The sequence below is a fragment of the Schistocerca americana genome, chromosome 8 (genome assembly GCF_021461395.2).
Source record: "Schistocerca americana isolate TAMUIC-IGC-003095 chromosome 8, iqSchAmer2.1, whole genome shotgun sequence".
NCBI classification, from domain to species: Eukaryota; Metazoa; Arthropoda; class Insecta; order Orthoptera; family Acrididae; genus Schistocerca; species Schistocerca americana.
This window is the reverse complement of record NC_060126.1, coordinates 280824934-280848440: the sequence shown is the minus strand read 5'-3', so window position 1 is coordinate 280848440 and position 23507 is coordinate 280824934. Positions and strand designations below refer to the sequence as shown.

The following is a 23507-nucleotide window of genomic DNA, read 5'->3' as shown; positions in this document are numbered from 1 at the left end:
GGAAGAAGCCTGGAGATACTGACAGGTTTCAGATAGATTATGTAATGGTATGACAGAGATTTAGGAACCAGGTCTTAAATTGTAAGACATTTCCAGGGGCAGATGTGGACTCTGACCACAAGCTGTTGGTTATGAACTGTAGATTAAAACTGAAGAAACTGCAAAACGTTAGGAATTTTCGGAGGTAGGACATGGATAAACTGACTAAACCAGAGGTTGTACAGAGTTTCAGGGAGAGCATAAGGGAACGGTTGACAAGAATGGGAGGAAGAAATCCAGTAGAAGAAGAATAGGTAGCATTGAGGAATGAAGTAGTGAAGGCAGCAGACGATAAAGTAGGTAAAAAGACAAGGACTAGTAGAATTCCTTGGGTAACAGAAGAAATATTGAATTTAATTGATGAAAGGAGACAATATAAAAATGCAATAAATGAAGCAGGCAAAAGGAATACAAACGACTCAAAAATGTGATCGACAGGAAGTGCAAAATTGCTAAGCGGGGATGGCTAGAAGACAAATGTAAGGATGTAGAGGCTTATCGCACTAGGGGTAAGATAGATACTGCCTACAGGAAAATTAAAGAGACCTTTGGAGAAAAGAGAACCACTTGTATGAATATCAAGAGCTTAGATGGAAACCCAGTTCTAAGCAAAGAAGGGAAAGCAGAAAGGTGGAAGGAGTATATAGAGGGTCTATACAAGGGCGATGTACTTGAGGACAATATTATGGAAATGGAAGAGGATGTAGATGAAGACGAAATGGGAGATATGAAACTGCGTGAAGAGCTTGACAGAGCACTGAAAGACCTGAGTCGAAACAAGGCCCCGGGAGTAAACATTCCATTAGAAGTACTGACGGCCTTGGGAGAGCCAGCCCTGACAAAACTCTACCATCTGGTATGCAAGATGTATGAAACAGGCGAAATACCCTCAGACTTCAAGAAGAATATAATAATTCCAATCCCAAAGAAAGCAGGTGATGACAGATGTGAAAATTACCGAACTATCAGTTTAATAAGCCACAGCTGCAAAATACTAACGTCAATTCTTTACAGACGAATGGAAAAACTAGTAGAAGCCAACCTCGGGGAAGATCAGTTTGGATTCCGTTGAAATATTGGAACACGTGAGGCAATACTGACGCTACGACTCATCTTAGAAGCTAGATTAACGAAAGGCAAACCTGCTTCTAGCATTTGTAGACCTAGAGAAAGCTTTTGGCAATGTGGACTGGAATACTCTCTTTCAAATCCTGAAGGTGGCAGGGGTAAATTACAGGGAGCTTAAGGCTATTTACAATTTGTAGAGAAGCCAGATGGCAGTTGGAAGAGTCGAGGGGCATGAAAGGGAAGCAGTGGTTGGGAAGGGAGTGAGACAGGGCTGTAGCCTTTCCCCGATGTTATTCAATCTGTATATTGAGCAAGCAGTGAAGGAAACAGAAGAAAAATTCGGAATAGGTATTAAAATCCATGGGGAAGTAATAAAAACTTTGAGGTTTGCCGATGACATTGTAATTCTGTCAGAGACAGCAAAGGACTTGGAAGAGCAGTTGAACGGAATGGATAGTCTCTTGAAAGGAGGATATAAGATGAACATCAACAAAAGCAAAACGAGGATAATGGAATGTAGTCGAAGTAAGTCGGGTGATGCTGAGGGAATTAGAGTAGGAAATGAGACACTTAAAGTAGTAAAGGAGTTTTGCTATTTGGGGAGCAAAATAACAGATGATGGTCGAAGTAGAAAGGACATAACGTGTAGATTGGCAATGGCAAAGAAAGCGTTTCTGAAGAAGAGAAATTTCTTAACATCGAATATATATTTAAGTGTCAGGAAGTCATTTCTGAAAGTATTTGTATGAAGTGTAGCCATGTATGGAAGTGAAACATGGACGATAAATAGTTTTGACAAAAAGAGAGTAGAAGCTTTCGAAATGTGGTGCTACAAAAGAATGCTGAAAATTTGATGGGTAGATCACATAACTAATGAGGAGGTATTGGATTTGATTGGGGAGAAGTTTGTGGCACAACTTGACTAGAAGAAGGGATCGGTTGGTAGGACATGTTCTGAGGCATCAAGGGATCGCCAAATTAGTATTGGAGGGCAGTGTGGAGGGTAAAAATTGTAGAGGGAGACCAAGAGATGAATACACCAAGCAGATTCAAAAGGATGTAGGTTGCAGTAGGTACTGGGAGATGAAGAACGTTGCACAGGATAGAGTAGCATGGAGAGCTGCATCAAACCAGTCTCAGGACTGAAGACCTCAACACAACAACATGTAGTCGCAAAGCTTATTTGGCCTCTGTGGTGCTAAGACTCCATCGAGCTCCAACCAGTCCCCGTGAGGTTATGACAGCAACCGAATGGTCATGATTGTGGATGACTTGTTAAACTTCAACTGTCTCTTGAAGAGCAAATAACAAAAGCCGTTACTTACATAATTTCCCCGTAAGAGAAAGACTTGTACAGGGGTATGACAGTCACAAAATCTCTACCATCCATTCCACCATTATCACAGAGGCGCGAATGTGAACTACAACCTACTAGCGAGCTTATCTAGCGTTGTGGTAGATATAAATTCGAGCGTTGTTTTGGAAAATATGCTTGTAAAACCAAGGTAGCAGTGGAGTACCAGACTGAAACTACGGTATCACTTAAGTCACGCGTCACCCCATCACTAGTTCCATGTCGGTATCGAAGGAAGTCCCATTATTTTACGTAGTGGTTATCTGGCATATATTTTCGTGATGGTTACAGCAGCGTTAGAACGGTATGTGCTCGAAAACCATTCTGAAGCACAATCAGTGGCTGACAAATTAGTGTAACAGCCATAAAACTTCACAGGTCGAAAGGGTATGTGATGTTATTTCAGTGACTACAGAAATGTGTTTTGCAAAGAAACAGCAGTATGAAGCCGTGTTGCAGCCCCACTGGCCTCGATGCAAGCAGTGCCTTCGATGTTTTGGTTATCATTAAGTGTTGTATCTTCTTCTGCGGCAAACAGGACAACTGATTATGTAACTGGTTCTTGATTGCGTGCGTACTGGTATTGGGACAGTTGACGTCCGAGCTGATTCACTTATTTCATTGGAGATAGAGCTGGTAATGATGCTGGCTATAGGATTACCTCAACTGTCATAGAGGTTGTGTTGGAGAACAAGCGTGTAAAACCAGGACGCAGTATATACGTAATGTACCGTTGTGTTTCTGGAGTTCCTCAATAGTGCGTGACGTGAAATCATTCCCGATAGCTCCCCACACCATGACGCCAAGAGTAACATGGATGGTCATCCGGGTTAGTGCCGAACCGTAACTCACCGTGAATACACTATGACGTGCCATACACCACCAGTCCATGCTTCCCAATCAAAGTACCATTCTAAACACAGCTTTTGTGATGAATTAATCGCAGCCTACGCATGGGATGGTAATTCTCTAGTCCAGCTGTCTCTGACAAACCGTGCAGAATGACACAGAATGTTTCAGGGAGTCCATTACTAATTCTCGTATGATAGGTGAAAATTGGAAATGGTTACCATGCACTTGGAGGGAAATACGACGATCCTATCTTGTAGAGGGCCAACGGCCTTGTCGCAGTGATAACACCGGCTCCCGTCAGATCACAGAAGTTAAGCGTTGTCGGGCTGGGATATCAGTTGGGTGGGTGACCATCCGGTCTGCCGAGCGCTTTTGGCAGACGGGGTGCACTCAGCCCTTTTGAGGCAAACTGAGGAGCTACTTGATTGAGAAGTAGCGGCTCCGGTCTCGGAAACTGACATACGGCTGGGAGAGCAGTGTACTGACCACATGCCACTCCATAACCGTATCCGGTGACGCCTGTGGGCTGAGGATGACACGACGGTCGGAACCGTTGGACCTTCGTTGCCTGTACGGCCGGATTTTAGTTCACTTTAATATCTTGTGGTGGGCAGACAAGGTCAACCCGAAACTTGACGACGGACGTGACTGCCATCAAATTCCAATGCAGTTCCGCATTCTGCCACTCACTCATCCCAATGCCCCAAAAATCTAGATACAAAATTATTAGACCAGCCAGCCAGATGAAGACTCACAATGAGGACTTCTCCAATTTCTGCCAGGTGCTAATAACGCAGGCTGATACAAGTACACGGCATCTCCGTCTCCTTCCATGTGATAACTCATTATCTGAAACTGTTTACACCCATTAGTACGATGCCTGAGACTGAACACAAACAATTCTGGTGGTCATTCTACTGTCACAGAGAATTCCAACGCTAATTCCTTACATACCCGCCGATGGCGTTTAGATGTATGATGTTACATCGACAACCGAGCATGTCATTCAGGGGATTCCCTTCTTTGCATCAGACGTATATACCAGGGTCATACTGACGGCGCGAGCAACCCATTGCTAGAATTCAAATTTCAACAATGTAACAAAAAGGACTGTGGGATTGTAATCAGCAGACCTTCCATTACATGATGTCATATTGTGATGTCATTAGTGTCTACTACGTGAGCATAGCCAGTACTTCCAAAATAGCGGACATAGGTATTTCGTTTCAACTCTGTACTATCATTGAATTCCTTGCTAAGCAGGGAAAATCTGCTTCTGAATGCTGAAATTATCTCAGATTTCGACCTGCCTATAAAAAAAGGTTTCCGAATGGGTGCTAGCAGTGTTGGGAGTATCAAGTGCCCTCTTAGCGGTCGCCTGCGAACTGCCTCCACGGAATGCCACTAGGAAGAAGTTGGTGAGGTCATTAGAGAAGAAAGGCGTGTCACTCTGAATGAAATCACTGGTAAGCATCCAATAGGACATAATGTGGTGCAATAAACAATTCAAACCTTAGGATATCGGAAAGTTTGTGCCACGTTTATTGACCTCATATCCTTGTCTATTTCATGTATACATACCGATGTCACAAGCTGAAGATGAAGAGACAGAGAAAGTGTATGAGGGTATGGAAAGGGTAATACAGTATATAAAGGGATATGAAAATCTGATAGTCATTGGAGACTGGAATGCAGTTGTAAAGGAAGGTTACAGGAGAATATGGGCTTGGGACAAGGAATGAATGAATAGAAAAACTAATTGAGTCCTGTGACAAGTTTCAGCTAGTAATAGCGAATACTCTGTTCAAGAATCACAAGAGGATGTGATACACTTGGGTAAGGGCGGGAGATACCGCCAGATTTCAGTTGCATTACATCATGGATAGACAGAGATTCCGAAATCAGATACTGGATTGCAGGGTGATAGATAAGCAGATACAGACTCACATCACAATATAGTAGTGATGAAGGGTATGCTGAAGTTCAAGACGATAGTCAGGAAGAATCAATACGCAAAGAAGTGGGATACGGAAGTACTAAGAAATGACGAGATACTTTTGAAGTTATCTAAGGCTATAGATACAGAAATAACGAATACCTCAGTAGGCAGTACAATTGACTGGGAATGGACATCTCTAAAAGGGGCCATCACTGAAGTTGAGAAGGGAAAGATAGGTACAAAGAAGGTAACTGCTAAGAAACCACGGGTAACAGAAGAAGTTGGCTCTGAGCACTATAGGACTTAACGTCTGTGGTCATCAGTCCCCTAGAACTTAGAACTACTTAAACCTAACTAACCTAAGGACATCACACACATCCATGCCCGAGGCAGGATTCGAACCTGCGACCGTAGCGGTCGCGCGGTTCCAGACTAAAGCGCCTAGAACCGCTTGGCCACAAGGGCCGGCATAGAAGAAGTACTTCAATTGATCGATGAAAGGAGAAACTACAAAAATGTTCCGGGGAACTCACGAATATAGAAATACAAGTCGCTGAGGAATGTACTAAAAATTAAGTGCAAGGAAGCTAAGACGAAATGGCTGCAGGAAAAATGTGAATAAATCAAAGAGAGCTGATTGTCGGAAGGACAGACTCAGCATACAGGAAAGTCAAAACAGCCTTCGGTGACATTAAAAATATAACATTAACAGTGCAACGGGAATTCCACTGTTAAAAGCAGAGAAGAGGGCGGATAGGTGGAAAGAATACACTGAAAGCCTCTATGAAGGGAAAGATTCGTCTACAAGTGTCTATTTAGAAGAGATAGGGGATCCAGTATTACAATCATAATTTAAAAGAGCTTCAGAGGGGTTTAGATCAAATCAGGCATAAGGGATAGATAACATTCCATCAGAATTTGTAAAATCATTGGGTGATGCGGCAGCAAAATGACTATTCACGTTGGTGTGTAGAATGTATGAGTCTGGATACATACCATGTGACTTTCGGAAAAGCATCATCCACACAATTGCGAAGACGGCAAGAGCTGGCAAGTGCGAGAATTATCGCACAATCAGCTTAACAGCTCATGCATCAAAGTTGCTTACAAGAATAATATACAGAAGAATGGAAAAGAAAATTGAGAATGCACTAGATGACATTCAGTTTGGCTTTAGGAAAGATGAAGGCACGAGAGAGGCAATTCTGACGTTGCGGTTAATGGCTCTGAGCACTATGGGACTTAACATCTATGGTCATCAGTCCCCTAGAACTTAGAACTACTTAAACCTAACTAACCTAAGGACAGCACACAACACCCAGCCATCACGAGGCTGAGAAAATCCCTGACCCCGCCGGGAATCGAACCCGGGAACCCGGGTGCGGTTAATAATGGAAGCGAGACTAAGAAAAATCAAGACACGTCCATAGGTTTTGTCGACCTAGAAAAAGCGTTCGACATTGTAAGATGGTGCAAGGTGTTCGAAATGCTGAGAAAAGTGGGGGTAAGCTGGAGGGAGAGACGGGTCATATACAATATGTGCAACAACCAAGATGGAATAATAAGAGAGGACGACCAAGAACGAAGTGCTGGTATTAAACAGGGTGTAAGACAAGGATGTAGCCTTTCGGCCTACTGTACAATCTGTACATCGAGGAAGCAATGATGGAAATAAAGGAAAGGTTCAGGAGTGGAATTAAATTTCAACGTTAAAACGTATGAATGATACGATTCGCTGATGACATTGCTATCCTGAGGGAAAGAGAAGAGGAATTACATGATCTGCTTAACGGAATGAGCAGTCTAATGTGGCCAGAGTATGAGCTGAGAGTATATCGAAGAAAGAGAAGGTAATAAGAAGTAGCAGAAATGACCACAGCGAGAAACTTAATATCAGGATTGATGGTCACAAAGTAGACGAAGTTAAGGAATTCTGCTACCTATGAAGTAAAATGACCAATGACCGACGGAGCAAGGAGGACATCGAAAGCAGACTAGCTATGACGATAAGGGCGTACCTGTCCAAGAGAAGTTTACTAATGTCAAATATCGGCCTTAATTTGAGGAAGAAATTTCTGAGAATGTACGTCTGGAATACAGCGTTGTATGGTAGTGAAGCATGGACTGTGGGAAAACCGGAACAGAAGAGAATCGAAGCATTTGAGATGTGGTGTTATAGACGAACGTTGAATATTAGATTAACTAGTAAGGTAAGGATTGAGGAGGTTTGCGCAGAATTGGAGAGGAAATGAACATGTGGAAAATACTGATAAGTAGAAAACAGGCTAGTAGGACGTCTGTTAAGACATCTTGGAATGACTTCCATGGAACTAGAGGGAGCTGTAGAGGCAAAAACTGTAGAGGAAGACAGAGACTGGAATACATCCAGCAAATAATTGAGGACGTAGTTTACAAGTGCTACTCTGAGATGAAGAGGTTAGCACAGGAGAGGAATTCGTGGCCGGCTGCATGAAACAAAAAAAATTCTTCTCACAATGAAGAAAATCAGCTCATTCTAGTGAACCCTCTTCCGCTTTCTCCCTACAGTCACAACCTCCGACTACCACCTTGTCCGAAGAGATGTGATCAAACTACGACGGATGAGCATATCCAGGTATCTGTCCGTCAGGGCCTTCGTACAGCAAGAACTGAGCTCTGTCATAAGGGTGTTTTCAAACCTGATAAGCGATAGTCAGATGTCAGCAAAGAAATTGATCATATGTTGAAATGCGAGAGAAAAGTCTGTAGATTATCCACCGTGTACTTGGTTTCTCTACAAAATGCTCAGTATGACCCTCGGTTAATGTGATCGGTTTTGGTACCAACACATGTTCTGTTTTTCGCAACACATCTCTTTTCCATTAAAAATCACGATGAGTATTGATCCATGACGAAGGTGCTCTGAACCGACGTTTCTGTTTGGAACCAGAGCTCATTTTTGACTCTATAATGCCTTTCCTTTTCCCCGCACGCCCACTGAAAAGGAACTAAGTCGTCGTTTTCTTTTAACTGTTACTTTTCTCACCTTGCCTAAGCTTTCGCCATCATTTCCACCAGAAGCTATTCCTCATGCATTTTCTAGCAGTCCCGCTTGCAAATGTCTATTGGTAAACTGATCCGGCCATGTCTGTTCGATCATCTCTACCTTTTCTGGCAGCCTCACATACAAATGTCTGTCCGTGAACTGATGCGGCTAATTCTGTTCGATTACCTCTGGGTGTTTTATTTTGTTCACGGTTATGTTGTCATGGACACCAAATCGAAACATACATAAACACAAAAATATTAAATTCATCAGAGGCTGATTTCAACTGCATTATAGTATTTAATATGTTCACCTGTGGTCTAGAGATAGCGTTCTGATTAATAATCAGAGCGTCCTCGGTCCTGGGCTCGAACCTCACCACTGTACCATTTTAAATAATAATCATCATCAATGGTGGCCGGAGACTTCCGGCATAAGCAGTCATTCTCATTCTGCCAAAGACCTTGTCAAAGAGGGCGAAGGAGCGAACAGAGGTTCAGGGCACTCTCTTACCCTTGGGGTGCGAATCTGCTCATAAGAGGAGGAGAAATCAGCAATGATCAATTGCATGAGGATGCAGAAGGCAGTGAAAACCACTGCATTAGAAGCACATACTATGTAGCCACAGGGCATGTGGCCTGTAATTGAAAAAGTGTCATGATGATGTCTCCATTGGCAAAAGATTCTGCTCAAATCTCCCATTCCGATCTTCGGGAGGGGACTGCCAAGAGCAAGATGACCGTGAGAAAAACACTGAATAACCAAGGAAAGGATAACGTTCTTATAGTCGGGTCTTAGAATGTAAAAATTTTGAACGTGGTAGGGAGGCTAGAAAATCTAAATAGGAGAATGTCACGGCTCAGTGGAGATCAGGGAAGTGAAATGGAAAGAAGACAAAGGATTTCTGGTCATATGAGTATAGGGTAATATCAACAGCAGCAGTAAACGAATAACGGGAGGAGGATTCGTCATGGATATGAAGGTAGGTCACAGACAGAGTTACTGTGAACAGTTTAGTGATAGGATTATTTTTATCAGAATCGACAGTACACCAACACTGACAACGACAGTTCAGGTATACAAGCCGACGTGACAAGCAGAAGACGAAGAGACAGAGAAAGTATACGAGGATGTTAATGGGTAATGCAGTAAGTAAAGAGAAAAGAAAATCTACTTGTCATGGGAGATTTGAACACGATAGCAGGGGAAAGAGTAAGAAATGGTTACAGAAGAATACGGGCTTGGGACAATGAATGAGAGAGTAGAAATACTAATTGAGCTCTGTAATAAATTTCAGTAAGTAATAGCGAACACTTTGTTCAAGAACCACAAAGGAGGAGATATACTTGGAGAACGCCGCTTAATACGGGAAGATTTCAGTTAGATTACTTCATCGTCAGACAGAGATTCTGAAACCAGATACTGGACCGTATGGTGTACCCAGGAGCAGAAAAAGACTCAGACAGCACCGTAGGCTGACGTTTAAGAGACTTATCAGGAAAAATCAAAGCGCTAAGAAGTACTAAGGAGCGAAGGCTGTAGATGGCTCAAATGGCTCTGAGCACTATGGGACTTAACTGCTGCGGTTATCGGTCCCCTAGAACTTAGAACTACTTAAACCTAACTAACCTAAGGACATCACACACATCCATGCTCGAGGCAGGATTCGAACCTACGACCGTAGCGGTCACGCGGTTCCAGACTGAAGCGCCTAGAACTGCACGTCCACACCGGCCGGCCTTAGGTGGACTCATAAAGTAAGTAATGAGAAGATTCTCCGCAGAGTCGACGAGGAAGGAAACACATAGAAAACTGACAAGAATAAGGTACAGTATGGTAGGACATCGTTAATATATGAGGAAATAACTTCTATGGTACTAGCTTGAGGTGTAGAGGCTAATAACTGTAGAGAAAGGTAGGTATCGGAGTATATGCAGCAAATGATTGAGGCCATAGGTTGCAACTGCTACTTTGAGATGAAGAGGTTGGCACAGGAAAGGAATCGTGGTGTGCCGCATCAAAGCAGTCAGAAGACTAATAACTAAAAAGGAAGTTTTCAGTGTAGCTGTGTGAGTAATCAGAAGTTTATTTACATAGTTTATAAACTACGCAGGTAATCCATTCGCACAGGATAGATTAGATTGGTGGGGCTTAGATTCTAGTAAAATTATTATTAATAATAATAATAATAATAAGAAGAAGAAGAAGACGAAGAAAAAGAAGACTTTGTCGAAAATTAATATGCTAAATTACTGTTAGATTTCCGAATGATGTAAAACAATATACTAGAGATCACAATTATGGAAAAGCAGAAGGTGGGGATCACTAATATGGCCATCCCAGGTAGTAGAGGAATCGACGAGAAACCCCTTGAAAATCGTGGCCCATACGAGCATTTGGATATGTAGTTACTGCAACTCTGACGTAAATCAATGGATGTGATCCCAGTACTTCTTTGCACACTGTGGGCAGTCCGTAAAGATCTTAGTGGACACCTGGAAACCATCCGCCAGCTACAAGAAGGCGTTTTCCTGAGATCTCCTCTCCTTCGTCCTCCTAGGTGCTTGGCAAGTGTCAGACTAGTGATAAAATACGAAATTCTGGGTAGTGAAATTATTTGCTGTGTTTACAGTTACAATAACAATTTTTTATTGCTGTCATTAATACTATTATGATTATCGTAATCGTTATTGTTAAATAGCATGCAATTTTATCACTATTGTTTTTCTTCTAGTTGTATTTAATCCAATAGCAAGCTGAAAAAATACTCCGCATTACGTATTAATTTTGCCATGGAGTATTACGATGAATGTAGATATTTGTCTACCAGACAGGCGTTTGACCCCTGAAATTTTGCTACTTGTGAACAAATGCCCTCCCTACGGAGCCACCCAGGCGTGAGTCACTATGTGCTCTTAGAGCTTTACTTCCTCCAATTCCTTTCCGCTGCATTCCAAACTTCATAGGCGTTCTCCCGCATACCTTGCAGGACTTGCGAGTGCTGCAGGAATTCGCGTAGACACAGAAATATAGGACTGTTTCCACGCTGAACTATCATTCTGCAGCGGAGTTTCAGCTCTCCGTGGATAGATCAGTCTTTAGCCCATTTGTCCGCGAAAGGAATGGTTCCGGGTTCATAACCCGGTCAGGCACACATCTTTTATCCGGGAAACTTAAAACCAGCGCACATTCCTCTAATTGATAATGCTCCATTATCTCTTACTGGTTTTCGTAGCTATGAAGTACACTACTGGCCATTAAAATTGCTATACCAAGAAATACACAAATATATTATACTAGAACTGACATCTTATTACATTTTCACGCAACTTGCGTGCATAGATCCTGAGAAATCAGTATCGAGGACAACCACCTCTGGCCGTAATAACGGCCTTGATACGCCTGGGCAATGAGTCAAACAGAGCTAGGATGGCGTGTACAGGTACAGCTGCCCATGCAGCTTCAGCACGATACCACAGTTCATCAAGAGTATTGACTGGCGTATTGTGACAAGCCAGTTGCTAGGTCACCATTGATCAGACGCTTTGAATTGGTGAGAGATCTGGAGAATGTGCTGGCCAGGGCAGCAGTCGAACATTTTCTGTATCAAGAAAGGCCCGTGCAGGACCTGCAACATGCGGTAGTGCATAATCCTGCTGAAATTTACGGTTTCGCAGGGATCGAATGAAGGGTAGAGCCACGGGTCGTATCACATCTGAAATGTAACGTTCATTGTTAGAAGTGCCGTCAATACGAACAAGAGGTGACAGAGACGTGTAACCAATGGCACCCCATACCATCACGCCGGATGATACGCCAGTATGTTGATGACGAATACACGCTTACAATGTGCGTTCACCGCGATGTTGCCAAACACGGGTGCCACCATCATGATGCTGCAAACAGAACCTGGATTCATCAGAAAAAAATGACGTTTTGCCATTCGTGCATCAAGGTTCGTCGTTGAGTACACCATGGCAGGCGCTCCTGTCTATGATGCTGCGTCTAGGGTAACCGCAGGCATGGCCTCCGAGCTGATAGTCCATGCTGCTGCAAACGTCGTCGAACCCTCCTGAACGCACCGATTCCATATTCTGCTAACGGTCATTGGATCTCGATCAACGCGAGCAGCAATGTCGCGATACGATAAACCGCAATCGTGATAGGCTACTATCCGACCTTTATCAAAGTCGGAAACGTGATGGTACGCATTTCTCCTCCTTACACGAGGCATAACAACAACGTCTCATCAGGCAACGCCGGTCAACTGCTGTTTGTGTATGAGAAAGCGGTTGGAAACTTCCGTCATGTCAGCACGTTGTAGGTGTCGCCACCGGCGCTAACCTTGTGTGAATGCTCTGAACAGCATCTTCTTCCTGTCTGTTAAATTTCGCGTCTGTAGCACGTTATCTTCGTGGTGTAGCAATTGTAATGGCCAGTAGTGTATTTTTCAAAATTGCAACAGTCCTTTCATTGTAACTGCACCTTCCTCCCTTTCAGCTGACCACGTAATTTACAGCGCCCGTCACGTTATCGAAGAGGAGCACGGAGGCGGCATCGCACTGCGCTTCGCTGTGACAAGGCCGGCCGCTTTCCCTAGACCTTGCCACGGCGGCCTTCGCCGCTGCCCCAGAGACCACAAGAGGCGGGAGAACTGCGGCGACACGCGAGATCGCACCATTGGCGGCTAAACGAGTCTTGCGGGCGATCGAGAGAGTGACGCGCTCGACTGTCTCTGGAAGCTGCCCCCTTGTGAGGTCAGCAGCCTTGAGAAGAAGGCGCTAATGACGGCCTCTGAGGGTTCGGCGCATACGCGTGGAAAATTCCAGCTCCTGAAAAACTCATCTCTTAACTATGAGGAACGTCCTTCACTACGGCCCGTTAGACATCTCAGTTTAGAAGGCGAGCGTTACAGGTGCATTAATGCAACATTATTAGTGTTAGCGCACGCAACCGTTGCTAGGGTTGACAACACCAGTATGTTACTGTTAAGTAAACCATGTGGTGGACAAAAAGCGTTATTTAGGATATTTATCCCATGGAGGAAGTATTTTTATCTACTGCTGCCTTCCGATCAATTTTTATTTATACAATAGTCCCTGATTAATACATTTCTTTTTAACGATTTTTTTCATTGTAGTAATTAATTAAATATTTGTGTTTCAATAAGAGTTATATTAACAGTTCAAAAATGTTCAAATGTGTGTGAAATCTCATGGGACTTATCTGCTAAGATCATCAGTCACTAAGCTTTACTTAACCTAAATTATCCTAAGGACAAACACAGACACCCATGCCCGAGGGAGGACTCGAACCTACGCCGGGACCAGCCGTGAAGTCTATGACTGCAGCGCCTTAGAACGCTCGGCTAATCCCGCGCGGCTATAATAACAGTAACAGTGACTAATTATCACTAAATGTAATGGTCGTAAAATTAATTGGCGCAACGTATTTATGCATTTTGCTTAAAATAAAGAAAATGGAAGTTCAAAAAGAAGAATCAATACAAGACAGATAAAAGTCATCAGTAAAAACCAACTTAAACAGGGTTCTAAACAAGAGAGCTCAGGTCAGGAACGAAACTGCTAAATACCATTAGAATAGTGTATGAAAGACCATAATACACTGCCCGCATCTCGTGGTCGTGCGGTAGCGTTCTCGCTTCCCACGCCCGGCGGGGTCAGGGATTTTCTCTGCCTCGTGATGGCTGGGTGTTGTGTGCTGTCCTTAGGTTAGTTAGGTTTAAGTAGTTCTAAGTTCTAGGGGACTGATGACCATACATGTTAATTCCCGTAGTGCTCAGAGCCATTTGAACCATTTGAACCATAATACACTGCCCATTTACATAAATGCGGCGATCTGTGAAAAGGCTGAGTAAACAGTTCTTGCAGGGCGGATCGCTGCGATACGTGCGGGAAGACACTCAGTGTGGCTCTGGAAGGTTCAGACGGGGGTGTCGAGCCATGCCTTCTCCAATGCCGTGGCCACCTGCGCCTGGTTTCTCAGCTGTGGGTACATGGAGCGAACAGCTTGATCGACGTGATCCCGCAGATTCTCGATTGGGCTTAAATCCGGGGAGTTACGGTGCTCAGTTGAGTACGGTAAACTCAGTGTGGCTGTGCGACTCGTTCCATGGTGTTGCTCATAGGTGCCATCGGGCTGAGGAAAATCAAACTTCATTAAAATTCCTGGCACATTACAACTGTGTCCCGAACCGAGACTCGAAACTTTGCCTTTCGCGGACAAGTGCTCTACCATCTGAGCTACCCAAGCACGACTGACGGCCCGTCCCCACAGCTTCCAGTACCTCGTCTCCTGCCTTCCAAACTTCACAGAAGCTCTTCTGCGGATCTTGCAGAACTAGCACTCCTGGAAGGAAGGATATTGCGAAGTCTTGGCTTAGCCACAGCCTGGGGGATGTTTCCAGAATGAGATTTTCACTCTGCCGCGGAGTGTGCACTGATATGAACCTTCCTGGCAGATTAAAACTTTGCGCCGGACCAAGACTCGAACTCTGGACCTCTGTCTTTCGCGGGTAAGGTAGGGCAGAACAGAAGCTGTGAGGATGGGTCGTGAGCCGTGCTTGGGTAGATCAGATGGCTAGGTTCAAATGGCTCTGAGCACTATGGGACTCAACTGCTGAGGTCATTAGTCCCCTAGAACTTAGAACTAGTTAAACCTAACTAACCTAAGGACATCCCAAACATCCATGCCCGAGGCAGGATTCGAACCTGCGACCGTAGCGGTCTCGCGGTTCCAGACTGCAGCGCCTTTAACCGCACGGCCACTTCGGCCGGCGTAGATCAGATGCTAGAGCACTTGCCCGCGAAAGGCAAAGGTCCCGAGTTCGAGTCTCGGTCCGGCACACAGTTTTAATCTGCCAGGAAGTTTCATATCAGCGCACACACCGCTGCAGAGTGTAAATCTCATTCTCATCAAACTTCTTGTAGGAATTGACACAGTTCCCAAGGACAGATGCTTCCATGTGTTGACTCGCTGTGCCTCCCAGAAGACGAGACCACCCAGAGAATCTCATAGAGACATACCCCACACACTATAATGTTCTATTCTCTGGTTTGGACCCTTGTGACGATTGTTGCAGGGCCGTGTACGCCAACGGCCATCTGTCCGAGGGAGCTTTAAACGTGATCCATCTGAAAGGTCACCTGTCGCCAGTCAGTGGACGTCCAACTTCTGTACTGGTGTGCAAATTCCAGTCTTCGTCGCAGACGGACAACATTGAGCACGGGTGCATCAACAGGCGCCTGCTCCAGACGCCCATTAACTGCAACGTTTGCCCAACGGTCGCCGAGGAGACACTGTTGCTAGCCACTTGGTTCATTTGGGCGGTCAGCTGCTCAACAGTACCAAGTCTATTCGCCCATACACGTTTCCCCACCCTTGCCCCGAATTCCAATGATCATGCCGTTTTGGAAGTCAGGTAAATCGTTCTGTTTCCGCATTACGACAACAAATGAATTGTTATCCACATCCCCCCCCCCCCCCCCGACACGATTTAGGTATCCTCCAAAACTAGTGCTGCCATCTGCAATCTGTGAGTGGTTATTGCACATGGAAGTCGTACTAAGGCTGTTGTCACATTAGTGTGACTGGACCGTGTACACGCATTCTGCCAAATGAGTTAAGTTTCAGTTTTGTTGCTCATTTATCAGTTTTATTTGATCTTCTGATGATCGACTACAAATGAAACAAGAAAGGAAATAAATATTTTGACAAGAAGTAGAGCCGCTGTTAGTAGCGACCGAATAGCGCAGTGACAAAAGGAGTGCTCATTATTCGGTGGAGTTCCAGATTTGCGGATCATATCGTCACTACAATTATTCCCCACTCATCTCTGCTCCACTTGTACGATTTCCTCGCACGGTACGTTACCGCAACGCCTGCAGGTCAAAAGAGGAACCTCCGCGATACCACACTAAATATGATCTTATATGTCATAAACCTATTTTCTCCTTACCAAATCGTTTGGTGGTGCATAAGTTCATAGCGTTTTCCCATAAGTTTGATAAAGACAACAGATACACATAAGCTGGACATAAGTCATTAATGATGTATCCTCCTTCACTTATTGAAATTATTCAAACAGTGTGCCAGCGCTGGGTTAACTTTTCGATTCCGCCACCGTAGAAATCACGTGGTTTTGAGGTGAAGAACTCGTCGAACTAAGTTCGTAGTGCATTTTCATCAGGAAAGAAAGTTTCTGAAGGTTGTTCGATAGAGATCGGAAAAGGTGAAAATCTGAGGATGCAAGATCATGTGGATAGAGGTGGGTGCACTCGCGGAGTAGCATCAGTCGACGCAGCCGACTGCGTCTGCAAAGTCCCAGTTGTTGACAACATACGCCAACAGTGATGGCTACACCTCGGGGAAGCAATTCGTGCTACAACACACCGTCACTGTTCCACCAGGTGCATAATACCGTCTTTTGTGTATGCGCGCAGGTCTTTGTATGGGAAGTTGCTGCTCTGTTTGGGCTCAGCATCACTTCGCGTGACCAGTAACGATAGATAATCGGCATCGTTCACAAGCCAATCGATAACGAGCCAGCAGAGTGCACACATGGCCAACCGCTGATTTATTTAATTTTTGCTTAGAGCGTGCGGCACCCATACAGCCGATTTTTGATCCTTTCCCAGTGCATGCAAATGTCGAACGATGGTGAAATGACCACAGTTCATAACATTCGTCAATTCTCGAGGGATCATTGTGGCTTAATGCGTTTTAAAGATCTTCGTCAAATCCCGAATCTCTTGCTGAAAGTGGAAAGTTACTAATGTCAAAACGATCTCCCATAAAAAGAGAAAACAGTTTTCTTGCCGTCCTCTGTATAATGGCATTGTCGTTGTACAAGGTGCAAATGTATCTGTCTGCATCCGCTGCTCTCGCTCCTTTATGGAACTCGAACGGAACAATTTATTTGAAATGTTCCGATTTCTCCACTTGGCACTCCATTATCTAGCGTCCAGAGCTACAGTCACTATCTCCAAATGACAAAATGAGAAGGCATAAACTCAAATAGTAACGTTGAACTATAAATAAAAATGACAATCGATAAATAAACCCATAGCAACCGGAACAGCAACTAGCAAACCAAAATTCTACGAACCTATCCCTCGACGTAACACATTTCAGAAATTAATGCAATGATTTTTAAATGTAGCGAAATACAACGTTCACATAAACTTCATATATTCATCTCATTTAAGAAAAGAGATAGCTCCCTTCAGCACGCATGGTTCTTGTGAAATCTGTGACTGTTTACAGAAACGCTATGAAAACTCGCTTTCATCTACGTGTTTATTCTGTAGTTCACTCTCAAAAGTTTAAGAGATCCTACGAGTTCTGATTAATTTTATTACGACGATCTTTTCATTATATGTAGGTGAAACTCACCAAAATGTTTAGCCATTCGCTGGAGAAAGCTGATGGTTGCAATTTCGTGAAAAGATCTCAACGTAACGAAATCACCGTCGTTTCAATGGTGGTCACCCCGATTCGCTTTTCACGTCCGTGGCATTTACTACCCTTATAAAAAAGGAGCTACATTTATTTTAACTTCTTCGATGTCCTCCGTCAATCCTAAGTGGTAAGTATTCCTTACTCGAAATGATGAAGCGCAAGCGTAGTGTAGGCGGGTATTTTGTGACATTCGTGGAGATAACACTATTCTTCACGAACTTTACTTACTACCTCTACACAAGAAACCCAGACTCTTTGCACGAGTATGAAATCCTCTGTCACCTATTACTGTATGACAGTTTTTCTTTGAGTTATCAGTCTTCGGATTGGTTTGATGCAGGGCACCTGAAATTCTTCTCCTATGGAATTCTTTTCATGTCAGAGTGGCGCTTGCAATCTACGTCCTCAGTTATTCGCTGCATCTAGTCCAATCTCTGTCTTCTACAGTTTTTACCTTCTACAGCTCACTCTAGTACTATGGAAGTTATTCCCTAATGTCTGAACAAGTGTTCTCTCATCCTGTCTCTTTTTATTTTCATCGTTTCCACATTTTCCTTTCCTCGCTGATTTTGCTGGGAACCTCCTCATTTCTTACCTTATCATGCCACCTAATTTTCGTCTGTAGCTCACATCTCAAATGCTTCAATTCTTTTCTTTTCCGGTTTCCCCACTATCCATGATTCACTACCATCTTATGCTGTGCTCTAAACGCACGTTCATGGAAACTTCTTTCTCAAATTAAGACCTACGTTTGATACTAGCAGATTTCTTTTGCCCAGGAATGCCCTTTTTGCAGTAGTAGTGTGCTTTTATGTCGTCTTTTCTCCATTCATGATAGGTTAATTTGCGCTTCAAGGTGAAACTGTTACTAAAAGTGCTACTTTATATCAATGACACGACGGGATCAACCATGACAGAATCGACGTCCCAACTTATAGCTGATTTAAAGAAATGGGCTATTTCATAATTTTTGCTAAAGAGAGCTACAGATTTAGAACTGTTATTGAATTGTGTAAGACATAAAATTTCCAAAGGTTACACCTCTTATAAGAAAGCTGTACTTGCAGTAAAAAGATAACCGTAAAGATTCGATGTTCTTTTTCACACTGTGCTCACTATTTTCTAACAGTTCACTTATTTCCCTCCAAGTGCCTATTTTTTTCAATTGGCTTTACAGTCGCAGTTCATAGGGCCCTTTGAACGTTCACGGTAAAACTATCAGCTTTAATGCTGTCTCGATATTCCACTCAACACGTCAATATTCTCAGACCAATATGTGTATAACTGGTCAACTACTAAACCAACGTACATTCTTCTCGGCGTTAACACTATGAAGTTGATCCCAATAAACCGCTGGCAGTCCGAACGGCAACTATGTGCAACCACTTCGTTGACTCCGATTTGCCGCCCGTACGTACAAAGCAAATTTCGACTAGCGAAACGGTTCGATGGCGTTCGTTAGTCTAGTATGTACCTGACCTGCGACAAGAAGAAGGGATAGAATGAAAGGACGTTCTTTAAAATATGAGGTAATAATTTCGACTGCTCGGGAGGGAGCAGTTGAAGGTAAAAACTCTAGGGAAAGACAGATATTCGAGTACATCGAACTGCTAATTGAGAACGTAGCTTGCAAGTGGTACTCAGAGATGAAGAGGCTAGCACATGAGACAAATTCGTGGCAGGTTGCATAAAACCAGTCATGGTACTGATGACCTCCAGAAAAAAGTACTATAAGTTTAATTTATGCGCAAATTGCATCAATTACTTACAAATTTTAAACTTCCCTCAAGGTATTGCGTAATATTATGTTCCCACACGAGCATGGGCATCGAAACGAAGTACACTGTCAGGTCTCAAGAGAACTTTGGTAGACGAGCTTGTACAGGTTCCAGTAAAGTAGATACCGACGTTTTGTCGTGACTCTGTGGGTGAAGTATTGGCAGAGATCGGCAGCCAACATCGATGAGACATATTAACACAGGGAAAGGCTTCTTTCTTCTGGCCGTTCAGCTCGCAGTCGTGATGTACTGCAGCGTATGGTGTAATCGTCGCCTTTCCCACGCTCGGGACGAGTTCGTAACACGACAGAAGTGAAGAGCAACCGCATCCGAGAATGTGAGCGAGGTCACGATGACGGCGCCTCTTCTGCAGGCGGGGAGCGAAGCCGAGAACCCGAGCCGCACCTGACTGCCCGCGCGCACCGGGATAGGACAGCCGTGGGCAGTTTGATGTAACGGATGTGCGTACCAGCCGGCTCATGTGGGGCTGTGATGCAAGCCGGCAGCCAGCCACGTTGCGACACGATGCTCGCTCCAACCCGTAATCACCTGCTTTTGACAGCGTCGTTGCAAATGACTGGCGACACGTGTTCCTTCGCACCGTCTTTGCCGTCGCGACATGTTACGGGTTCTTCCTCACATGTGGAGCTCAAAGTTCTTCCACTGTACTGAGATTTTGTGGAGACATTGTGGCGCCCTGGAAACTGAACACGTACTGTAGAGGGTCAGGGTAAGAGACCTTGTCATCTACATAGTTGAGCATTTCTTCCATACATTTCTTTCACACATTACTGCCTTCCAGGTATCACTTACAGCTAAATAATCATAATGAATGAATAAACACCGCGTGTCCACGCGGGATTAGCCGAGCGGTCTAGGGCGCTGCAGTCATGGGCTGTGCGACTGGTCCCGGCGGAGGTTCGAGTCCTCCCTCGGGCATGGGTGTGTGTGTTTGTCCTTAGGATAATTTAGGTTAAGTAGTGTGTAAGCTTAGGAACTGATGACCTCAACAGTGAAGTCCCATAAGATTTCACACGCATTTGAACATTTTTTGAAACATCGCGTGCATTACTATTTTCCTTGCTAATATTTACAGGTTTCGATTTGCCTAGCAGATTATCATGTCATCGATGCAAGATCCGGTCAACTGTTGACAAACTGCTCCTCGCTGAAGACGATCTGCTGGGAATTAATAAAAAAAAGCACTCCGTCTTCAGGCCACGAGTGTCCTACCGGGACCATCGGACCGCCATGTCATCCTCAGTAAGGATTCGGATTGGAGGGGCGTGGGGTCAGCACACCGCTCTTCCGGACGTTATGATGGCATTCTTGACCCAAGCCGATACTATTCGGTCGAGTAGCTCCTCAATTGGCATCAAGAAGCTGAGTGCACCCCGAAAAATGGCAACAACGCATGGCGGCCTGGATCGTCACCCATCCAAGTGCTGACCACGCCCGACAGCGCTTAACTTCGGTGATCTCATGGGAACCGGTGTAGCCACTGCGGCAAGGCCGTTGCCAGGAATTAATAAAAGAAATAGTAATCGAGACTGTATCTGTTCATTCATTATAACAACGGGGATCGCGGTTCCCTAGACTTGGTGTCAAATATTGACATCTTTAGTGCGCTCATGTGAATGTACAAAAGCTGGTCGAGCTGCCCCTGTCCATGGGTTTTCAGCAACCAGCAATGCCTTCAAATACCACGTGCAAGGTTTTCGTGTTCTCTTGCTCACTACGCGCAAACTATCAGCCTATAAAATGAACATGACCTTTTGGGAAGAAATTTTATCTAGAGAAATTTTTTACAGGGATACGTGTTTGTTAGACCGTAGTTTTCGAATTGTTCGAAAGAAGGGCGGATCGTTTTGTATGGAAAAATGGAAAGGAGCGTTTGGCGTCATTGGCCGGGAGGCCCCTTACGGGGCAGGTCCGGCGGCCTTGGTGCAGGTCTTATTACATTCGACGCCACATTGGGCAATCTGCGCGCCGGATGGGGATGAAATGATGATGAAGACAACACAACAACCAGTATCTGAGCGGAGAAAATCCCCGACCCAACCGGGAATCGAACCCGGGCCACTTAGGACGGCAGTGCGTCACGCTGAAAATTTAGCTATCGGGAAGGACATCGTTTTGTATTATCCCGAAATAGGGGAGATAGTGCTACAAACATGATGCCTGAATTGGAGTGGCAATCATTAAAACAAAAGCGTTTATCGTTTCGACGGAATCTTCTCATGAAATTTTAATCAGCAGTTTTCTCCCCCGATTGCGAAAACATTCTGTTCGCACCCACCTGCATAGGGAGAAATGATCATCACGATAAAATAAGACAAGTCACAGCTAGCACATAAAAATTTAGGTGCTCGTTTTTCCCGTGCACCGTTCGAGAGAGAACCGTAGAGAGACAGCTTCAAGGTGGTTCATTGTACCCTCTGCCAAGCACTTTATTGTAAATAGCAGAGTAATCAAGTATATGTAGATGTAGATTGAAGGAAAACCTACAGAAATTCAAAAAGCGACCTTAACGCATTTTTCTTGAGTAATTCGAAAACCGTGGCCTCCAGCGAAAACGTATTCCGGTACAAAATTTAACTACACTAAATTTGCTACAGAAAGGCCCTGTTCATTTTTAGTGCCAGACTAACAGTTGGCGCGTAGCGAGCGAGAGAATATGAAGATCTCGCACTTGGTGTTTCATCGCTCCGCAGCTTGCATAAATCCTATCGGTGGAGCCGTCTGAAACACCATGTGTAGCGAGCACAAGTAGTATATAATGATAATAATGGCCACACGGTGCCAGGTGGATACGGTCTGGAATGCCATGGAGTCAGCACGGCACTATGCGGCTGTCGTCGGCTTTTCAAACTTTGAAGCCTCTATTTCGCATTCAACTAGGTCCTCAACCCAATGGACCAGGTTCCATTCCTCCAGGGACTAGAACACTTACCTACACAGGCGGAAAACACTAGCAAAATTAATAATATTAATAATGCATAGTAATGAATGAGGGGATTAGTTTAAGAAATGAGACACTTAAACAGTAAATCAGTTTTGGTATTTGCGGAACAACATAACAGATGACGGTCGAAGTAGAGAGGATACAAAATGTAAACCGCCTGTGACAAGAAAAGCAGTTCTAAAGAAGAGAAATTTGTTGATATCGAGTATATATTTAAGTGTCAGGAAGTCTTTTCTGAAAGTATTTGTATGGAGTGTAGCCAAGTATGGAAGTGAAACACGGGCGATAAACAGTGTAGAGAATAAGAGAATAGAACTTTCGAAATATGGTGCAACCGTGGAATACTGAAGATAGATGGGTAGATCATGTAAATAATGAGGAGGTACTGAATAGGATTGGGGAGAAGAGGAATTTGTAGCACAACTTGACTGAAAGAAGTGAGGCATCAAGAGCTCACCAATTTAATATTGGAGGAAAGCGTGGAGGGTAAAAGTCGTAGAGGAAGACCAAGAGATGAGTACACTAAGCAGATTCAGCAGGATGTAGGTTTGCATTAGTTACTCGGAGATGAAGAGACTTGCACAGGATAGAGTAGCATGAAGAGCAGCATCAAACCAGTTTCTAGACTGAAGACCACTACAACCCATAGTAATGAAAATGTGTAACTTAAGAAACGTCAGTCGTACTAACAGCCGGCCGCGGTGGTCTAGCGGTTCTAGGCGCTCAGTCCGGAACCGCGCGACTGCTACGGTCGCAGGTTCGAATCCTGTCTCGGGCATAGATGTGTGCGATGTCCTTAGGTTAGTTAGGTTTAAGTAGTTCTAAGTTCTAGGGGACTGATGAGCACAGATGTTAAGTCCTAGAGTGCTCAGAGCCATTTGAAACATTTTTTCTTATTAACAGTAAGCAAGTTTCTCGTTACGTTGTACCTTGGTATACGTTTCAGACTTCCACCTCCAGCACAGTAATAGAAAATTAACATACACTGAAGAGCCAAAGAAACTGGT

General features: G+C 44.2%; 1 pseudogene; it reads right to left on the bottom strand.

Moving 5' to 3' along the window:
• Window positions 1-20937: 20937 nt before the first annotated feature.
• LOC124546299 lies at window positions 20938-21055 on the bottom strand (annotated as a pseudogene).
• Between the last annotated feature and the right edge of the window lie 2452 nt (window positions 21056-23507).